Source organism: Pseudophryne corroboree, chromosome 2 (assembly GCF_028390025.1).
Source record: "Pseudophryne corroboree isolate aPseCor3 chromosome 2, aPseCor3.hap2, whole genome shotgun sequence".
Taxonomy (NCBI): Eukaryota; Metazoa; Chordata; class Amphibia; order Anura; family Myobatrachidae; genus Pseudophryne; species Pseudophryne corroboree.
Window position 1 is genome coordinate 281,582,761 of NC_086445.1, and position 22,204 is coordinate 281,604,964.

The 22,204-nt window shown below is 48.3% G+C and overlaps 1 protein-coding gene across 5 annotated transcripts in view; it reads right to left on the minus strand.

Annotated features, from left to right (window-relative positions):
- The window catches only part of AKAP11 (A-kinase anchoring protein 11), a 246,602-nt gene that overhangs the window by 73,853 nt on the left and 150,545 nt on the right, over positions 1-22,204 (minus strand). The window lies entirely within an intron of this gene.

A 22,204-nucleotide genomic window follows, 5' to 3' on the forward strand; every position in this document is an offset into this window, starting at 1 on the left:
ATCGTAATTGCCATTTACTGAATCACAGCTTCAGGAGTACAAGAACCCTCTCCTCTTAGCTTGACAATAGCATATGGGGATTTTATTCTGCAATGCAAATGGTTTCCAAGAGTCCTATTCATCATAGGGGGCTAGATGGTCCTCGATGAATAAGGAGTTATGGTAGATTTACCATTGTTAACTCTATTCTGCGAGGTACATTGGGTTCCACAGGGAAACATCGGGGTAGAGTGGATCTTAATACACAGGCACCAACAGGCTAAAGCTTTAGGCTGTCCCAGGATGCAGTGGGGCCACCTTTATAACCCCACCTCCAGGCACTGTAAGCTCAGTTTTGCTAACCAGTCAAATGCAGGAGCAGGTAAGTGAGAAGGTAGATGTTAGTCACATAGAACCATATTCTCACGACAGGAAAAGAAACCAGCGGCTAATGCCATACAAACCCATAGAAGCTATGTGGGTCAGGGCGGGCGTCCTGTGGAACCCAATGTACCTCACAGAAAGAGAGTTAACAATGGTAAGTCTACCAAAACGCTCCTTTTCTGCAGCAGGTTACATTGGTTTCCACAGGGAAACATAGGGGATGTCCTAAAGCAGTTCCTTAAGAGAGGGGACGCGCCTTAGCGGGTAGAAGAACCCGGCGTTTAAAGGAAGAAGCATCCTGGGGAGGCGGAAGTGTCAAAGGCATAGAACCTAATGAACGTGTGCACGGAGGACGCACCACAGCGAGCCACCCAAGAAGGTACAACAGACCGAGTAGAATGGGCATTAATAGCGGTAGGAGCTGTGCATAAGCTTGTGCAATCACCATTCTAATCCATCTTGCCAAGGTTTGCTTATTCGCAGGCTATCCACGTTTGTGAAAACCAAACAAGACAAAAAGGGAGTCTGACTTCCTGATTGAGGCAGTCCTCTCCACATATATACGGAGAGCCTGTACCACATCCAAAGACTGCTCTTTGGAGGATAAATCAAAGGCCGGAACCATAATCTCTTGGTTAAGGTGAAAAGATGACACCACCTTATGTAAATAACCTGTGCAAGTTCTAAGAACTGCCCAGGTCACAATGAATTATTAAAAAGTGTGGACGACAGGACAATGAGCCAAAGTCTGACACCCTTCTAGCAGAGGAAATAGCTAGTAAAAACAAGACCTTGGCCGTGAGCCATTTAAGGCAGGGCATTCAGGACAACCGACAGATCCCATGGAGCCACAGGAGGGACATAAGGAGGCTGAATCCGTAAGACACCCTGAGTGAATGTATGAACGTCAGGTATAGGCGCAATTTTCTCTGAAACCATGCCGATAAGGCAGATATGTGAACCTTGAGGTAGGCCACACAAAGGCCTAAGTCCAGGCCTCTTTGCAGATCAGCCAGAATTCTGGAAGTTCTGAATCTGTATGCATCATAATTCTTATTAGCACACCAGGTGAAGTAAGAACTCCAGATCCTGTAATAAATCCGAGCTGAAGTAGGTTTACGGGCTTTTAACATAGTTTGGATGACCACCTCGGAGAATCCTTTGGCTCTCAGGAGTGATGCTTCAAGAGCCATGCCGTCAAAGCCAGCCTGGTCAGGTCCAGATAAAGATAAGGGCCCTGTACGAGGAGGTCTGTGTGCTGAGGAAGTAGAAGAGGACGCTCTGTCGATAGACCCTGCAGGTCTGAGAACTAATGCCGTGTGGTCCACGCTGGAGCGACTAGTAGAAATCCTCCTTGTTTGAACTTCCACAGGACCCTGGGCAAAAGTGACACTGGAGGGAACACGTAAGGCAGCCGAAAGTTTCTTGGAATTGCCAGTGCATCCACGAACGCTGCTTGAGGATCCTTGGTCTTTTATCCGAAGACCAGAAGCTTGTGCTTGTGTTGAGACGCCATCAGGTCTACCTCTGGTAGGCCCCACTTGTCCACTAGGAGTTGAAAGACTTCTGGATAAAGACTCCACTCTCCGGCGTGCACGTCCTGGCGACTGAGGAAGTCCGCTTCCCAGTTCAGAACGCCCGGAATGAACACTGCCGATATTGCTGGCAGATGGCGTGCCGCCCAACAAAGGATTGTTGACACTGCCATCATTGCCATGCGGCTTCAAGTGCCGCCTTGATGGTTTATGTATGCCACCATGGTGGCGTTGTCTGACTGTACTTGAACAGACCTGTTCTGTACCAGAGGCAGGGAGAAAGTCAATGCATTGAACACCGCCTGTAACTCCAGAATGTTTATTGAGAGGAGTGACTCCTCCTTGGTCCAGCGACCCTGAAAAGAGTGTTGCTCCAACACCGCACCCCATCCACTCAGACTAGCGTCCGTTGTCAATAGGACTCAGTCGGGGATCTAGAACGGACAGCCCCTGCTCAATGCTGGTCCTGTAGCCACCAGGTCAGCAACAGATGAACCTCCGGAGTCAAAGTGATCATGTGAGATCTGATCCGATGAGGTAGGCCATCCCACTTGGAAAGGATTAACCTCTGTAGAGGGCGAGAATGAAATTGAGCGTACTCTACCATATCAAATGCCGACACCATGAGGCCTAGTACTTGCATCGGCGAGTGTATTGACATTCTGGGGCAACAAAGGAAGCATCTTATCCTGTCTTGAAGTCTCAGGAAATTTTCTGGAGACAGAAACCGTCGTTGAATGTGTATGTTCAGGAGTGCCCCCAGGTGCACCATGCTCTGAGGTGGAGACAGGCAGGATTTCTTTAAATTAATGAGCCATCCGTGGGCTTGTAGGAAGCTTACCGTCAGTTGTTGATGACGAAGGAGGACATTGTGGGAGTTTGCCAGAATCAGCAAGTCGTCCAGATACGGCAGGATCCTGACTCCCAGGCGACGGAGATGGGCCATCATTACGGCCATGACCTTGGTGAATATCTGAGGAGCCGCAGCCAGCCCAAATGGCAGAGCCTGGAACGGATAGTGGAGGTTGGCAATAGCAAACCGCAGATACTGCTGATGCGACATGGCAATAGGTGTATGCAGGTATGCATCCTGTATATCCAGGGATACCATATAGTCTCCGGGTTCCATAGCCTGTACAATTGTGCGCAGTGTTTCCATACGAAACTTGGAAACTCTTACAAACTTGTTCAGTGATTTGAGGTTGAGTATAGGCTGGAAAGACCCATTGGGTTTCAGAACTAGAAACAGGGTAGAGTAGTAACCTCTGCCTCTCTGGGACAGAGGAAACGGCACTACCACTCCTGTATTCAGGAGGGAACCCACAAACTTTTGCAGAGCTTGCGCCTTTAACGGATCCGAAGGGATAACCGTGTTGCAAAACTGGCGAGGGGGACGTCTCTTGAAGGCGACTGCATACCCGTGAGATACAACTTCCAGCACCCATGCGTCTGAAGTGGTCTTTAACCAGACCTGGGTGAACTGCATAAGTCGGCCTCCCACTTGTTACATAACTCTGCAGGGAGCGAATAGCGAGCAAAGGCCCGTTAAGACAGGGGAATTTATTCCCTGGATTAGACCAGGGATCGTGCCTGATGCCAACCAAATGGTCAGAATGTGGAAAGAGATTTTTAACTACCTTCTGCCGTTTGAACTCATCAGTTTTCTTAGCCACAGTAGTGGAATCCTCATCGTCAATGATTTGTAGGATTTGCTTAATAGCAACCACAAGGGCAGGGACATCAATTTGCAATGGAGAATCCTTGTCAGAAACACCTGATTCAGTGTTTGACAGGACAGTATGCTCCCCCTCCTCTTTAGATGAAATATCTGAGAGATTAGTGGATTGTTATGAGGAAACATTCCGCTTAGATGACCCAGAGACACAAGAGTGACCTGGAGTAGATTTTTGCCTGACCAAGGAATGAGTTAATTGCTGCAACTGGTTAGACAAATTATCCGCCCAAGGTGAATTAACCATAGGGACAATTTGTGGCTCTAATGGCACAGGTGATCCCATAGGGGGCGTAAGGCGTTTCACCAGAGTACCCAGTAGGTTTGTGAACACAGCCCAGGGTGGCTCCTGATTGGTTACAGGAGCTGTGGACTGACAGGGAGATGTATGACAAAGCACACAGACCATCATACACAGCTTCCCCCTCTGGTAAATCTTTGGCACATACTCTGCATGATGCAGGCGCGTCCACAGACTTACTGCCCTTCTTGTTAGACATTGTACACAAATGCAACAGAGCAATTTAGGGGGTCATTCCGAGTTGATCGCTCGCTAGCTAGTTTTAGCAGCCGTGCAAACGCTATGCCGCCGCCCACTGGGAGTGTATTTTAGCTTAGCAGAAGTGTGAACGGTTGTATCGCAGAGCGCCTACAAAATTTTTATATGTTGTTTCAGAATAGCTCAAAACCCACTCAGCGCTTGCGATCACTTCAGACTATTCAGTTCTGGATTTGACGTCACAAACCCGCCCAGCCACGCCTGCGTTTTTCCTGGCACGCCTGCGTTTTTTCCGCACACTCCCTGAAAACGGTCAGTTGTCACCCAGAAACGCCCACTTCATGTCAATCACTCTGCGGCAAGCAGTGCGACTGAAATGCATCGCTAGACCCTGTGCAAAACTACATTGTTCATTGTGCCCGTACGTCGCGCGTGCGCATTGCACCGCATGCGCAAAAATGCAGTTTTTTAGCTTGATCGCTGCGCTGCGAACAAATTCAGCCAATGATCAACTCGGAATGACACCCTTAGTACGATAAAGCGAGACCGAGTACAATATCTATGATTAACACGAATATTGATGAATAAAAAAATGAATATTTATTGAATGGTAATAACCCTAAGCAAGTATTTTGATGCTACTGTGGGCAAATAAAAATAGGAAATAAAGATCATTGATGTAGGGAAAATAGAAGAAATCTTTGAAAAACAAAACTTGAAAGGTGCAAGTCTGCACTAAAACAATTAAACAGTGAAAATTAGGGAAAATGCAGATATGATCATGAGTTATAAGTCATAAATGTTGTCACTTGTGAATGGATTCTTCACAGGTGCTCTGTCTGTATACCACTACGGCTGGTAATGAGTCTTTAAGTCTTATCAACTGATGCTGACTCTAAAATGAGGCATAAATTGATGAATGGGTTAAAGAAAATTAAATCAAAAGGTCCTAGTCCTAACCGGACTGTGATTGTCCTTATAAGTCTCTTTACAGACAGAGAACAGCGTCTCGTACCTCTAAAGTTTGGGGGCAAGTGATGGTGCACTGTCGTTGCGGCCGTGAGATAAGGGGCACAGGTGCGGGTGGGCTGCTCCGGACTGACTTACCCCTCTGCGTCCGTGCCTTACCTCGGTTCGTCCTTTTACGGATCTCCCCGTGAGTTGGCTCCGTGCGCCGGGTTAGTCGTTGTCGGGGGAGAGGGTGCTCTGCCTGCAGGGTCTGAAAGGAACCTGCGGCTGGGACACACTTCTCCACTACGGAGACTCACCTGCGGGATCCTCTTTCTGCCAGTCCGTCTGTGCGGCTTACCGGTGACTTGTCAGCGCCGTTGCTCTCGATCTTTTCTTGCACTTTGCTGCTGTCTGTTGATGTGGATTGGGTGTCCTATATTCTCCAACGCGTTTCAACCGATTTGGTCTTCCTCTGGGAGTCTTTGCAGTGATCGGGCTGTGTCTGGAGTTATATAGCAGGATGGCGGGATTCTCTGCTATTCGTCCATTGTTCCAAGAATTTTATTGGATGTTGGAACTGTCAATCTGTCGTATGAGGGGAGAACCTTTGTGGAATGGGATTTGCTTTATTTCCTGCTGAGAGCACAATTAAAGCTTAATTGCCTAGTCCTGTGGTAGATTTTGGGTTAAACTAAACTTAGATAAAATTGGTGAAATGGAAGAAGCACCTGTGTTTATACACCAGCTGGCAATGCTAATGATGAAACAGAAAATAAAAATAAAATAAAAATATATCGATAAAGACCTTAATGGAATATAAATATATATATGATATAAATGCCGAATATAGACTGGAAAATGATGGTGATGTTGGTAAAATAAATGAAAGTAAAAACAGGATTTTGGTACTCACCGTTAAATCCTTTTCTCCTAGTCCGTAGAGGATGCTGGGGACTCCAAAAGGACCATGGGGTATAGACGGGATCCGCAGGAGTTTGGGCACACTAAAAAGACTTAAAACTGGGTGTGAACTGGCTCCTCCCTCTATGCCTCTCCTCCAGACCTCAGTTATAGGAACTGTGCCCAAGAGAGACGGACAGTACAAGGAAAGATTTTTGTTTTAAGTAAGGGCTACCAAACTACCAGCCCACACCATAAACATACCGTACAACCGGAATAACGCCAAACCAGATAACAGTATGCATAAAACTCCAGCAACCAGCTGTAACAAACCAATACACAACTCGTGTACAAACTAACTTAACCAGTAAGAAAACACACTGCAAGTAATAGTCCGCACTGGGACGGGCGCCCAGCATCCTCTACAGACTAGGAGAAAAGGATTTAACGGTGAGTACCAAAATCCTGTTTTCTCTTATGTCCCAGAGGATGCTGGGGACTACAAAAGGACCATGGGGATTATAGCAAAGCTCCAGAACGGGCGGGAGAGTGCGGATGACTCTGCAGCACCGATTGAGCAAACGCCAGGTCCTCATCGGCCAGGGTATCAAACTTATAGAACTTAGCAAAAGTGTTCGAACCCGACCAAGTAGCTGCTCGGCAAAGCTGTAGCGCCGAGACACCTCGGGCAGCCGCCCAAGATGAGCCCACTTTCCTGGTAGAATGGGCTTTAACCGTTTTCGGCACCGGCAGTCCAACCGAAAAATGAGCCTGCTGGATCGTACTACAAATCCAGCGTGCAATAGTCTGTTTTGAAGCGGGATGACCAATCTTGTTGGCCGCATACAAAACAAACAACGCTTCAGTTTTCCTAGTAACAGCTGTCCTAGAAACATATACTTTTAACGCTCTTACAACATCCAGAGATTTTGGAATCACCCCCTCTTCCGTAGCTACCGGAACCACAATAGGTTGGTTAATGTGAAATGAAGAAACCACCTTCGTTAGAAATTGTTGACGAGTCCTCAATTCCGCCCTATCCGAATGAAAAATTAAGTACGGGCTCTTATGCGATAAAGCTGCCAATTCCGACACTCGCCTGGCAGATGCCAGCGCCAAAAGCATAACGACCTTCCAAGTGAGAAATTTCAACTCAACCTTACGCAAAGGTTCAAACCAGGAAGACATGAGAAACCGTAAGACGACATTGAGGTCCCATGGAGCTACAGGAGGTACAAACGGCGGATTGATATGCATCACACCCTTCACAAAGGTCTGAACCTCTGGGAGGGCAGCTAACTCTTTTTGAAAGGAAATAGACAAAACCGAAATTTGCACTTTGATGGAACCCAATTTCAGGTCTGCATCTACGCCCGCCTGTAAAAAGTGGAGAAAACAACCCAAGTGAAAATCCTCCGCAGGAGCCTTTTTAAGCTCACACCAGGAAACATACTTCCTCCAGATACGGTGATAGTGTTTCGCCGTAACCTCTTTCCTAGCCTTAATGAGAGTTGGAATGACTTCCCTGGGAATACCCTTACGAGCTAAGATCTGGCGCTCAACCTCCATGCCGTCAAACGCAGCAGAGGTAAGTCTGGAAACACGCATGGACCCTGCAACAACAGATCCTCTCTTAGAGGAAGCGGCCAAGGATCTTCCACCAGCAAGTCCTGAAGATCCGGGTACCAGGCCCTTCTTGGCCAGTCTGGAACGACGAGAATCGCCTGAACCCTTGCTCGACGAATGATCCCCAGCACCTTTGGAATGAGAGGGAGTGGAGGGAACACATACACCGACTGGAAGATCCAAGGAGACACCAGGGTGTCCACTGCACTGGCTTGTGGGTCCCTTGACCTGGAACAATACCTCGGGAGCTACTTGTTGAGCCGAGACGCCATCATGTCTATCAACGGAATTCCCCAGCGTCTTGTCACTTCTGCAAATACCTCTTGGTGCAGAGCCCACTCTCCCGGATGGAGGTCGTGTCTGCTGAGGAAATCCGCTTCCCAGTTGTCCACCCCCGGTAGGAAAACTGACAGTGCGCTGACGTGTTGTTCCGCCCAGCGAAGAATCTTTGCGGCCTCCGCCATTGCCGCTCTGCTCCTCGTTCCGCCTTGCCGGTTTATATGGGCCACCGCTGTGATGTTGTCTGACTGTACCAGGACCGGTCGATCCTGAAGAAGACTTCTTGCTTGGAGCAGGCCGTTGTAAATGGCTCTTAACTCGAGAATATTTATGTGGAGACAGGCTTCCTGGAGCGACCATTTTCCCTGGAAATTTCTTCCTTGGGTGACTGCGCCCCAGCCCCGGAGACTTGCATCTGTCGTCAGAAGTACCCAATCCTGGATACCGAATCGGCGTCCACCCAGGAGGTGATGAGCTTGTAGCCACCACAGGAGATAAATTCTGGCTCTGGGAGATAGACTTATCTTCCAGTGAATGTGTAGATGAGATCCGGACCATTTGCTCAGCAAGTCCCATTGAAACACGCGGGCGTGAAATCTGCCAAATGGGATGGCTTTGTACGCCGCAACCATCTTCCCCAGACCCGAGTACAATAATGGATCGACACACTCGTTGGCTTCAGAAGTTCTCTGACCATCGTCTGCAGTTCCCGAGCCTTTTCTTCTGGAAGGAATACCTACTGTAACTCCGTGTCCAGAATCATGCCCAGAAAAGGAAGCCGAGTGGTCGGAATCAACTGGGATTTCGGCAAATTGAGCACCCAACCGTGCTGTCACAGAACCGAAAGTGACAACTCTACACTTCTCAGCAACCGTTCCTTGGATCTCGCCTTTATCAGGAGATCGTCCAAGTACGGGATAATTGAAACCCCTTGTTTGCGAAGAAGAACCATCATTTCTGCCATGATCTTGGTGAAAATCCTCGGAGCCGTGGAAAGCCCAAACGGCAACGTCTGAAATTGGTAATGAGAATCCTGTATCGCAAACCTGAGGAAAGCCTGATGTGGAGGATATATCGGCACATGTAAGTAGGCATCCTTTATGTCGACTGACGCCATAAAATCCCCCCCCCCCTCCAGGCTGGCAATCACCGCTCGAAGGGATTCCATCTTGAACTTGAAGACTTTTAAGTATGGATTGAGGAATTTTAGATTTAGAATTGGTCTGACCGAACCTTCCGGTTTCGGTACCACAAAGAGGCTCGAGTAGAACCCCTCCCCCCGCAAGGACGGAGGGACGGGAACGATGACCTTCTGTAGACACAATTTTTGAATCGCCGCCCGGACCACCTCCCTGTCCGGAAGAACCACTGGTAATGCCGAAATGAAGAACCGGTGAGGGGGCATCTCCTGAAACTCCAGTTTGTATCCTTGAGACACGATTTCTAACACCCAAGGATCCAGGTCTGATTGAATCCAGACCTGGCTGAATACCTGAAGACGGCCCCCCACCGGTCCAGACTCCCCCAGGGAAGCCCCAGCATCATGCGGTGGACTTGGTAGCAGCCGGGGAGGACTTCTGATCCTATGCGCCTGAGGCTGCAGGAAGTTTTCTTCCCCGTCCTCTACCCTTTGAGGCGAGGAAAGATGAACCTTTCCCACGCCTGTATTTGTTGTGACGAAAGGACTGCATTTGTTGATGTGGTGCCTTTTTCTGTTGTGTGGGAACATAAGGAAGAAAAGAGGACTTACCTGCAGTCGCGGTCGAGACTAGGTCCGCCAGGCCGTCCCCAAACAAGACAGTACCTTTAAAGGGTAGAGCTTCCATAGCATCAGCATTCCATTGATGGATCCACAAGGCCCTCCTGGCAGATATCGACATGGCATTGGTCCTTGATCCCAAGAGACAGACGTCCCTTGCCGCTTCCTTTAGGTAATCCGCAGAGTCCTTAATATAACCGAGAGTTAGAAGGACATTATCTTTATCAAGAGTATCCATGTCACTAGCTAAATTCTCAGCCCATTTAGCAATAGCACTACTCACCCATACCGACTCCACAGCAGGTCTGAGCAATGCACCCGTATTAGCGAAAATGGACTTCAGACACATCTCCAACTTGCGATCCGCCGGATCCTTGAGAGCTGCCGTGTCAGGAGACGGAAGCGCCACCTTCTTAGACAAACGGGATAGAGCTTTATCAACAGTTGGAGATGTCTCCCATTTTTCCCTGTCATCAGAGGGGAAAGGATACGCCATATAAATCCTCTTGGGAATCTGCCATTTCTTATCCGGCGACTCCCAAGCCTTTTCACAAAGAGTATTCATTTCATGAGAGGGGGGAAACTTCACCTCAGGTTTCTTTCCCTTGAACAAGCAAATCCTTGTTTCCTTTACCGCAGGTTCATCAGAAATTTGCAAAACATCCTTTATAGCCACAACCATGTACTGAATACTCTTAACTAATCGTGGATGTAACGTAGCCTCAGTGAAATTGACCTCGGAATCAGAGTCCGTGTCGGCATCCGCATCCCCCACCTGAGTAAAAGGCCTCTTATGGGACCCGGATGGGGTCTGTACCTGAGATAAAGCCTCCTCCATGAACTTTTTCCACACCTGCGTCTGTGACTCAGACTTATCTAACCTCTTAGATAAAGAAGCTACATTGGAATGTATTGTATTAAGGAGTGCTAGTAAATCAGGAGTCGGCTGCGTCGACAGTGCTACATCTAGCCCCGCGTCCCCACCTCCCATAACCTCCTCTGGTGAATAACATTCAGGCTCCGACATGTCGACACGTAGTACCGACACACAACCCACACAGAACCGTCCCAGCAAGGTGACAGGCCCACAATGCAGCCCAGAAGAGGAGACAGAGGGAGTATGCCAGCTCACACCCCTGCGCCTGTATATTGGTACACGAATATATGTACCCAGCGCTGCCTTATTATCAAAAAGACTGGTACCCCACTGCGGCTCCCCTCTGGAGATGCCCCCTTTACTTGAAATTAGCGTGGAGGTCCCGGCAGCGTCTCTCCCTCCGTCTGGTGCAGGGAGAAAATGGCGCGTGTGAGCCGCGGACCGAAGCTCCGCCCCCTTCCCGGCGGCTTCGGCCCGCCAAATTCAAACTTATGTAAAATGACGTACGGGGTCTGTAAAAGGTGCCTCGACACCCACAATCATATGCCGCCCTTACAAAACTTCAGTAACATGCCTCCCAAGGCGCCCCCACCCCCCTCTAACTGAGGTCTGGAGGAGGGGCATAGAGGGAGGAGCCAGTTCACACCCAGTTTTAAGTCTTTTTAATGTGCCCAAGCTCCTGCGGATCCCGTCTATACCCCATGGTCCTTTAGGAGTCCCCAGCATCCTCTAGGACGTAAGAGAAAATAAAAATGAAATGAAATAAAAATAGAATAAAATCAAGAAGAATCAAATATATATATATAACAAGCTCAAGTAATGTGAAGCGATGTAAAATTAGCTTGAACCTGAATAAAAATGTAGTACAGATGAGTGTATTGGTAATAATTGGGTATCCATCTGATGGGATATCTGAATTAACTAATATATTGTGTTGAGAGTCCAAAGTCTCAATTATAGCTGTTTTTGGATCTCAGTTATAGCTGTTTTTGGATCCTACTTGCAGATGATAGATCTAACTTCATTATCAAGGTTTAACCCTTTCGGTGCCAATGTTCCTAAAGCAATTATGGTGCGCAGTTCTTTTGTTGATTCTCTGTATATAATCCCCTCCTCTCCAGTTCTTTTTCACCTCAGTCCTGTGAATTTTAGTAATGTGGGATTTGAATCGTGATGGTCCCTAAAATGTAAGGAAAGCGGGTGATCTGTTTTTCTTCTTATATTACGGATGTGCTCGTTAATTCGAGTCTTTAGTGGTCTGATGGTTCTTCCTACATATTGGAGGTGACACGGGCACTCTAGAAGATATATGATGCCTTTGCTGTGGCAAGTGATTCTGTCTTTAATTTTGTATATATAGGAATTGGTGGTGGATCTCTTGGTGACGGTTGGTAGTATACTTCTCGCTTTTGTCACTTGGCAGCTTGAACATGTCCCACAGTGATAAAAACCCCCTTTCTTTTGCGTACCATCTATTGTGGTTTGTATCAGGTTAGATGGGGGTATGTGACTGTGTGTGAGTTTCTTCCTAATATCAGGTGCCTTTCGATAGATGACCTTTGGATTCGGGGGTAGAACTTCTGCTAAGATGTCATCCTGTAGTACTATTGGCCAATGTTTTTTTATGATCTTTTTTATCTGGTGGGCTTGGTCTGAGTATTGTGTGATGAATAATGGGTCTTCAGTTTGCGTTCTCTGCCTGGGTTTCTCTTTATATGTCAAAAGTGAGGATCTATTAATCTTTTTGACCTGTTCGAATGCTGTTTGTATAGTCTCAGGGTGATAGTTTTTCTCTCTAAACCTCTTGCTCAGTGTTTTGCCTTGTGTCTCATAGTCTCTCATCTTAGAACAGTTTCTTCTGAGCCTTTTGAATTGTCCCATCGGTATGCCATTGAGCCAGGTTGGGTGATGTCCACTCGTGGCTAGTATATAACTGTTAACGTCTACGGTTTTGTTGAATGTATTTGTGTGTATTTCATCCTCGTGTATGAAAATGTTCAGATCTAGAAATTGAACCTTTTGTTGGCTGTATGTGGTGGTGAAATGTAAATTCCGGTCATTGTGATCCAAGTGTTTGAGAAAGTCGGTGAGTGATTCCTCATCTACTTGCCAGATGAAGAATAAATAATCTATGTATCTAGTCCAGAGGACGAGGTTCGTGCCAAGTGTCTGGTCGTCTTCCCATTTGCTCATGAAGAGGTTGGCATAACTTGGCGCGAACCTCGTCCCCATCGCGGTCCCAGTGGTCTGGAGGTAGTAGACATTGTTGAACCATAAATAGTTGTGGGTGAGTATGTATTCTATACCTCCCAGAATTAAATCTTTTTGTTCTGATGGCATATTGGGGTCCTGTTCGAGATAGTGACGTATGCTGGCTAATCCCTGTGTGTGGTCTATGATGGAATACAAAGAGGTGACGTCACTGGTTACCAACCAGTAATCGTCTTTCCATGTGATGGAATTTAGTTTCCTGAGGATATCGGTAGTGTCTCTGAGATATGATTTTTGGTGTTTGACATATGGCTGTAGAAAAAAGTAAATGTATTGGGAAAGATTTGAACTGATGGAATCTATTCCCGAAATTATGGGTCTGCCTGGTGGTTTAGATGGATTTTTGTGTACCTTCGGCAGGTAGTAAAATACTGGAATGATGGGATGTTGGATGTTCAAATAAGCGTATTCCTGTGATGACAGTATTCCCTTTTCCAAGCCTCCTTTGAGTAATCCCTGTAGTTCGTGTTTGAATGTATGTGTGGGGTCTCCTTGTAATTCTTTGTATGTGTTTGTGTCACTCAAAATTTTGTTTGCTTCCTCCATATAGTCATCTTTGTTGAGGAGTACTATACGCCCTCCTTTGTCGGCCGGTTTGATAATTAGTTCAGTGTTTTGCCAAGTTCTGTCAATGCTATTAACTCATTGTTGGTCATGTTCCCTGTTTTGGATTTCTTTGGTCTGTCAGCTAATCTCATGATGTCTTTCTCTACCATACTTGTAAATGTTGCTAAGTGATTACCCGTCATGTAACTTGGATAGAATTGTGATTTCGGTTTGAGTGAAGTGTGAGAGAATGGGTCGTCATTGTTTGGTTTGTGTTGTGGCAGTGGTGTCCTGTGGAAATATTTCTTTAAGGTGAGCTTACGGGAGAACTTCTTTATGTCCATGTAAGTTTCAAATTTATTCAAGGGTGCAGTGGGTGCGAATTTCAGCCCCTTATCGAGGCCACTGACCTGATGCTCATTAAGGGTATGGCTACTCAAATTGAATATGCCTTGTCCCTTATTGTGTATAATTTGCGAATTTAATGTTTGGCTTTTTTGTCCCCCCCTACATCCTCGTCGGGTTCTGAAAGTTTTCTCTTTGTCTGTTGGTTTGGAGTTTTGACAGACCTTATCTGCTGGATGTGGTCTGTCGTCAGTCCTAAAAAAGTGGAATTTACACATGTCAAATAGGTATCAGTGTTAGCTGCTTCTATGGGGGAGTTGTTGTCCGTAGTGACTGCATACTGGTCAATTTTTGGCCCTAATACTGATGATGTTGTGTTTAGTAGCGCTAGTTCAGTATCAAGCCAGCCCTGTTCTAGCGATTGTCTAGCTAAATAGTGTGTGAAATCCTCATTTGCGTCGTAAATTGAAAAGGATGTGTCATAATCCGTGGATATCGATGTGTCAAAAGATGTGTCGTTCTTGTGTGTTTGTGGGTTGGGGTCTGCTGATGCTGAATATTGTGAATGTAATTTGGTAATGTACTGCTGGTATGTCAGTTTGAGCCTTTTGTATATCGGTGTTCTGGGTGAACCTATTGTTTTCGTTTTTACTTGTACATTAGATGAGATCTTTTTCTTACTCACATTTGAGTGCTGCTTAGGTGCTGCCTTTTGTTTGGGATTGTTCCTCTTATGTAGGCCAAACTTATCTCTAAGTATTTTGTTCTTCTTGATAGATATAATTTTTTCCTCTCCTTGTCTGACCCTCTGATCTCTGTTAGTGTGCGAAATTCTGGGTCTTGTTCGAATGGTTCTAATTCAGAATTTAATTGTAGAATGTTCGATTCAAGTTTGGCTAATTCTCCTGTATGTGTGTCGATGAGGAGTTGGACTAATTGGTGTGAGCAATCATTAAGTATATTGTTCCATCTGTTTGTGAATGTAATGTCAGGGTTGTGCAAGGCTGGTGTCTTCTTGATTCTTAATCCTTTCGGTATGATTTTGTTATTCTGGTACCATGTCAATGTCTGTGTGTCCCACCATAATTTATTTTCTTTGGTGATGCATTTCTCTAGTAAGGTGAATTTATTAAAGAAATCGATAGTGTTTGGTACATCTGTGTTGGTGTTGTTGAATTGTGAAAAAAGAGTCTGGGCTTTTGTTTCCCTATCCTTCCGATATGTAGGAAGAACCATCAGACCACTAAAGACTCGAATTAACAGCACATCCGTAATATAAGAAGAAAAACAGATGATCACCCGCTTTCCTTACATTTTAGGGACCATCACGATTCAAATCCCACATTACTAAAAATAAGAATTTACTCACCGGTAATTCTATTTCTCGTAGTCCGTAGTGGATGCTGGGGACTCCGTAAGGAACATGGGGAATAGACGGCTCCGCAGGAGACTGGGCACATCTAAAGAAAGATTTAGGACTATCTGGTGTGCACTGGCTCCTCCCCCTATGACCCTCCTCCAAGCCTCAGTTAGGAACTGTGCCCGGAAGAGCTGACACAATAAGGAAGGATTTTTGAATCCCGGGTAAGACTAATACCAGCCACACCAATCACACCATATAACACGTGATAGGAACCCCGGTTAACAGTATGATAACAAATGGAGCCTCTGAAGAGATGGCTCACAACAAAACCCGATTTTTGTAACAATAACTATGTACAGGTATTGCAGACAATCCGCACTTGGGATGGGCGCCCAGCATCCACTACGGACTACGAGAAATAGAATTACCGGTGAGTAAATTCTTATTTTCTCTGACGTCCTAGTGGATGCTGGGGACTCCGTAAGGACCATGGGGATTATACCAAAGCTCCCAAACGGGCGGGAGAGTGCGGATGACTCTGCAGCACCGAATGAGAGAATTCCAGGTCCTCCTCAGCCAGGGTATCAAATCTGTAGAATTTTGCAAACGTGTTTGCCCCCGACCAAGTAGCTGCTCGGCAAAGTTGTAAAGCCGAGACCCCTCGGGCAGCCGCCCAAGATGAGCCCACCTTCCGTGTGGAATGGGCTTTTACAGATTTAGGCTGCGGTAAGCCTACCGCAGAATGCGCCAGCTGAATAGTGCTACAAATCCAGCGCGCAATAGACTGCTTAGAAGCAGGAGCACCCAGCTTGGTGGGTGCATACAGGATAAACAGCGAATCAGTCTTTCTGACTCCAGCCGTCCTGGAAATATATATTTTTAGGGCCCTGACTACGTCCAGCAACTTGGAATCCTCCAAGTCCCTAGTAGCCGCAGGCACCACAATAGGTTGGTTCAAGTGAAAAGCTGAGACCACCTTTGGGAGAAACTGAGGACGAGTCCTCAATTCTGCCCTATCCATATGGAAAATCAGATAAGGGCTTTTACAAGACAAAGCCGCCAATTCTGAAACCCGCCTGGCCGACGCCAAGGCCAACAGCATGACCACTTTCCACGTGAGATATTTTAAATCCACAGTCTTAAGTGGTTCGAACCAATGTGATTTCAGGAATGCCAAAACCACATTGAGATCCCAAGGTGCCACTGGGGGCACAAAAGGAGGCTGAATATGCAGTACTCCTTTGACAAAAGTCTGAACTTCGGGAAGTGAAGCCAGTTCTTTTTGGAAGAAAAATCGACAGAGCCGAAATCTGGACCTTTATGGACCCCAATTTGAGGCCCAACGTCACCCCTGCTTGCAGGAAGTGCAGGAATCAACCCAGTTGAAATTCCTCCGTCGGGGCCTTCATGGCCTCACACCAAGCAACATATTTTCGCCAAATGCGGTGATAATGTCTTGCGGTGACATCCTTCCTGGCTTTGATCAGGGTAGGGATGACTTCCTCCGGAATACCCTTTTCCTTCAGGATCCGGTGTTCAACCGCCATGCCGTCAAACGCAGCCGCGGTAAGTCTTGGAGCAGACAGGGTCCCTGCTGCAGCAAGTCTTGTCTGAGCGGCAGAGGCCAAGGGTCCTCTGTAAGCATCTCTTGAAGTTCCGGGTACCAAGCTCTTCTTGGCCAATCCGGAACCACGAGTATGGTTTTCACTCCTCGCCTTCTTATTATTCTCAGTACCTTGGGTATGAGAGGTAGAGCAGTGTTCGCAAATACGCGCTATAGCGCGTATTTTACCCGGATCTGAAGGCGGGGACTCACTTTTCAAAAAATGTGAGGGTCCCCGGGGACGTGCTCCGCTGCAGCCAACTCCTTGTAAACTGACAGCGACGGCGCTTCTTGCCCGTACAGAGCGGAGGTGGAGCCTTACAACTGGCAGTCTGGCGGTGCCCCCTCCCCCTCCTGGTCACGTGCCGCGGCTTCACACGTGGGCCGGGCAGAGAGAGAAGACGGCTCTGCGACTGCTGTACGCTGTGCTGCGGGCGGGAGGTGACTCACCAAGACTGTGAACTGCAGCTCCCTCCCAACCCGATATCTGCCTCCCTCTCTGCTGCCTCCAGTGTGCTCTCCCACGATCTGTGTGAAGGAGAGCAGCGGTGATCGGCCAGGAACCTCACCTCCAGCCCCTGCCGTGCTCTGCCACCACACTGCTGCCGTGAGAAGAGAGGGCTGCACCATTACCATCAGGTGTCCTCAGCATCCCTACGGACGCCCAGCTAGCGGGCCTGTGACACGGGAGCCAGTTCCCGAGGTGGCCGCATTGGGTACACCCCCCCCACAAACTTCTTCTCACCACTTTTACCTGACGGAAGCAGCACAGGGCCCTGGTGCGGAAGGTACATTGCCATATAGCAGGCGGCAGAGTGGGAGTGAGGTGCATGCACGGCACGGAGTCCTAGCTTTCATGTCCATGGGTATGTAACTGAGTTGATCACCTTGAGTAATCTGTGCTCTCTAGAGTAGCTTTGTAGTAAGTGTGCCCCATGTACAGAGTCTTTAGTATATATAGCATTAAGGTATATGGCCTTCTTTACTGTGCTGCGGCGTGCTCTACCTGGTGCAATGTGTATAACGGCGTGCTCTACCTGGCGCATTGTGTATAACGGTGTGCTCTACCTGGCGCAGTGTGTATAACGGCGTGCTCTACCTGGCGCAGTGTGTATAACGGAGTGCTCTACCTGGCGCAGTGTGTATAACGGCGTGCTCTACCTGGCGCAGTGTGTATAACGGCGTGCTCTACCTGGCGCAGTGTGTATAACGGCGTGCTCTACCTGGCGCAGTGTGTATAACGGAGTGCTCTACCTGGCGCAGTGTGTATAACGGTGTGCTCTAACTGGCGCAGTGTGTATAACGGCGTGCTCTACCTGGCGCAGTGTGTATAATGGCTCTACCTGGCGCAGTGTGTATAACGGTGTGCTCTACCAGGCGCAGTGTGTATAACGGCGTGCTCTACCTGGCGCAGTGTGTATAACGGCGTGCTCTACCTGGCGCAGTGTGTATAACGGCGTGCTCTACCTGGTGCAGTGTGTATAACGGCGTGCTCTACCTGGCGCAGTGTGTATAACGGCGTGCTCTACCTGGCGCAGTGTGTATAACGGTGTGCTCTACCTGGCGCAGTGTGTATAATGGCGGGCTCTACCTGGCGCAGTGTGTATAATGGCTCTACCTGGCGCAGTGTGTATAACGGTGTGCTCTACCAGGCGCAGTGTGTATAACGGCGTGCTCTACCTGGCGCAGTGTGTATAATGGCTCTACCTGGCGCAGTGTGTATAACGGTGTGCTCTACCAGGCGCAGTGTGTATAACGTGCTCTACCTGGCGCAGCGTGTATAATGTGCTCCACCTGGTGCAGCGTGTATAACGTGCTCTACCTGGAGCAATGTGTATAACGGCGTGCTCTACCTGGCGCAGTGTGTATAACGGCGTGCTCTACCTGGCGCAGTGTGTATAACGGTGTGCTCTACCTGGCGCAGTGTGTATAATGGCGGGCTCTACCTGGCGCAGTGTGTATAACGGTGTGCTCTACCAGGCGCAGTGTGTATAACGGCGTGCTCTACCTGGCGTAGTGTGTATAATGGCTCTACCTGGCGCAGTGTGTATAACGGTGTGCTCTACCAGGCGCAGTGTGTATAACTGCGTGCTCTACCTGGCGCAGTGTGTATAATGGCTCTACCTGGCGCAGTGTGTATAACGGTGTGCTCTACCAGGCGCAGTGTGTATAACGTGCTCTACCTGGCGCAGCGTGTATAATGTGCTCCACCTGGTGTAGCGTGTATAACGTGCTCTACCTGGAGCAATGTGTATAACGGCGTGCTCTACCTGGCGCAGTGTGTATAACGGCGTGCTCTACCTGGAGCAGTGTGTATAATGGCTCTACCTTGCGCAGTGTGTATAACGGTGTGCTCTACCAGACGCAGTGTGTATAACTGCGTGCTCTACCTGGCGCAGTGTGTATAACGTGCTCTACCTGGCGCAGTGTCTATAGGAGGTTCTACATGGTGCAATGTGAATTGGCACTTTTATGTGGCCATTCCCCTTCCCCATGAAGCCATGCCCCTAAATTTTTGCGGCGCGCCCGCGGCGCGCACAGCCTGTAGTTTCGGCTCTGGGAGGTGGAGCTCCAATTCACTTTCTGCCAAAGGGCACCAAAATATCTAGTTAAAGCTCTGGGGCAGAGTGTCCTGCATGCTACACAGCCCAGCAGCATTGTCACCCCATTCCCCCACCTTGCAACACTTCTGTAGTGTCCAAATAAGATTAATATTAATAAAAACCTTAATTCCGATGGAACCCAGAAAAGAACCTGTAGGACCCCAATTTTTAAAAGTGAGGGGTCCCTGGGACCCACCTTTTTTTGTGCTCAGCGCGATCACTGGTAGAGGAGGAAACACATAAACCGACTGGTACACCCATGGTGTCACTAGAGCGTCCACCGCTATCGCCTGAGGGTCTCTTGACCGGGCGCAATATCTTTTCAACTTCTTGTTGAGGCGGGACGCCATCATGTCTACCTGTGGTTTTTCCCACCGGTTGACCAGCATTTGGAAGACTTCTGGATGAAGTCCCCATTCTCCCGGGTGGAGGTCGTGCCTGCTGAGGAAGTCTGCTTCCCAGTTGTCCACTCCCGGAATGAACACTGCCGTCAGTGCTAACACATGATTCTCTGCCCATCTGAGAATCCTTGTGGCTTCTGCCATCGCCATCCTGCTTCTCGTGCCGCCCTGTCTGTTTACATGGGCGACCGCCATGATGTTGTCTGACTGGATCAGTACCGGCTGGTTTTGAAGCAGGGGTCTTGCCTGGCTTAGGGCATTGTAAATGGCCCTTAGCTCCAGGATATTTATGTGAAGAGAAATCTCCTGATTTGACCACAGTCCTTGGAAATTTCTTCCCTTTGTGACTGCCCCCCAGCCCCGAAGGCTGGCATCCGTGGTCACCAGGACCCAGTCCTGTATTCCGAATCTGCGGCCCTCTAGTAGATGAGCCCTCTGCAGCCACCACAGCAGCGACACCCTGGTTCTGGCCGATAGGGTTATCCGCTGTTGCATCTGGAGATGGGACCCGGACCATTTGTCCAACAGGTCCCACTGGAACGTCCTTGCGTGGAACCTTCCGAATGGAATTGCTTCGTACGAAGCTACCATTTTTCCCAGGACTCGTGTGCATTGATGTACCGACACTTTTCCTGGTTTTAGGATGTCTCTGACCAGAGATGACAATTCCTCGGCTTTTTCCAGTGGAAGAAACACTCTTTTCTGGTCTGTGTCCAGAATCATTCCCAGGAACAGAAGACGTGTCGTCGGGACCAGCTGTGACTTTGGAATGTTTAGAATCCAGCCGTGCTGTTGTAGCACTTCCTGAGAAAGTGCCACCCCCACTATCAACTGTTCTTTGGACCTCGCCTTTATCAGGAGATCGTCCAAGTACGGGATAATTAAAACTCCCTTCTTGCGAAGGAGTATCATCATTTCGGCCATTACCTTGGTAAAGACCCTCGGTGCCGTGGATAACCCAAACGGCAGCGTCTGGAACTGATAGTGACAGTCCTGTACCACAAATCTGAGGTACTCCTGGTGCGGGGGGTAAATGGGGACATGCAGGTACGCATCCTTGATGTCCAGGGATACCATGTAATCCCCCTCCTCCAGGCTCGCAATAACCGCCCTGAGCGATTCCATCTTGAACTTGAACCTTTTGATATAAGTGTTCAAGGCTTTTAAATTTAAGATGGGTCTCACCGAACCGTCCGGTTTCGGTACCACAAACATTGTGGAGCAGTAACCCTTTCCTTGTTGAAGGAGGGGTACCTTGACGATCACTTTCTGTGAATACAGTTTTTGAATAGCCACCAACACTGCCTCCCTGGCAGAGGGAGTTGCCGGCAAGGCAGATTTTAGGAAACGGCGGGGGGGAGACGTCTCGAATTCCAGCCTGTACCCCTGAGATACTACTTGAAGGACCCAGGGATCCACTTGTGAGAGAGCCCACTGTGTGCTGAAAAACCTGAGACGTGCCCCCACCGTTCCCGATTCCGCCTGAGCAGCCCCAGCGTCATGCTGTGGACTTACCGGACGCATGGGAGGACTTCTGCTCCTGGGAACTAGCTGTGTGCTGCAGCTTTTTCCCCCGTCCTCTGCCCCTCGGCAGAAAAGATGAGCCTCTAGCCCGCTTATTTTTCTGGGGCCGAAAGGACTGTACCTGATAATACGGTGCTTTCTTTTGCTGTGGGGTAGCCTGTGGCAAAAAGGTCGATTTCCCAGCAGTAGCTGTGGAAACTAGGTCTGAAAGACCTTCCCCAAAAAGTTCCACCCCTTTATAGGGTAAAACTTCCATGTGCCGCTTGGAGTCGGCATCACCTGACCATTGCCTAGTCCATAACCCCCGTCTGGCGGCAATGGACATAGCGCTTATTTTTGATGCCAGCCGGCAAATATCCCTCTATGCATCACGCATGTATAAGACCGCGTCTTTTATATGGTCAATCGTTAGCAAAATATTGTCCCTATCCATGGTATCAATGTTTTCCGACAGGGAGTCTGACCACGCAGCAGCAGCACTGCACATCCAAGCTGATGCAATAGCGGGTCTCAATATAATGCCAGTGTGTGTGTATATAGCTTTTAGGGTACTTTCCAGCTTTCTATCAGCAGGTTCTTTTAGGGCGGCCGTATCGGGAGACGGTAGTGCCACTTTCTTTGATAAGCGTGTCAGTGCTTTATCTACCCTAGGGGGTGTTTCCCAGCGTGACCTATCCTCTGGCGGGAAAGGGTACGCAGCCATTAACCGTTTAGAAATGATCAATTTCTTATCTGGGGAAGTCCACGCTTCCTCACACACCTCATTTAATTCGTCAGATGCAGGAAAAACTACTGGTAGTTTTTTCTCACCAAACATAATACCCTTTTTTGTGGTACCTGGGGTATCATCAGAAATGTGTAATACATTTTTCATAGCCTCAATCACATAACGGGTGGATCTATTGGAGGGTACACTCGTCTCATCATCGTCGACACTGGAGTCGGTATCCGTGTCGACATCTGTATCTGTCATCTGAGGTAGCGGGCGTTTTATAGCCCCTGATGACATTTGAGACGCTTGGACACG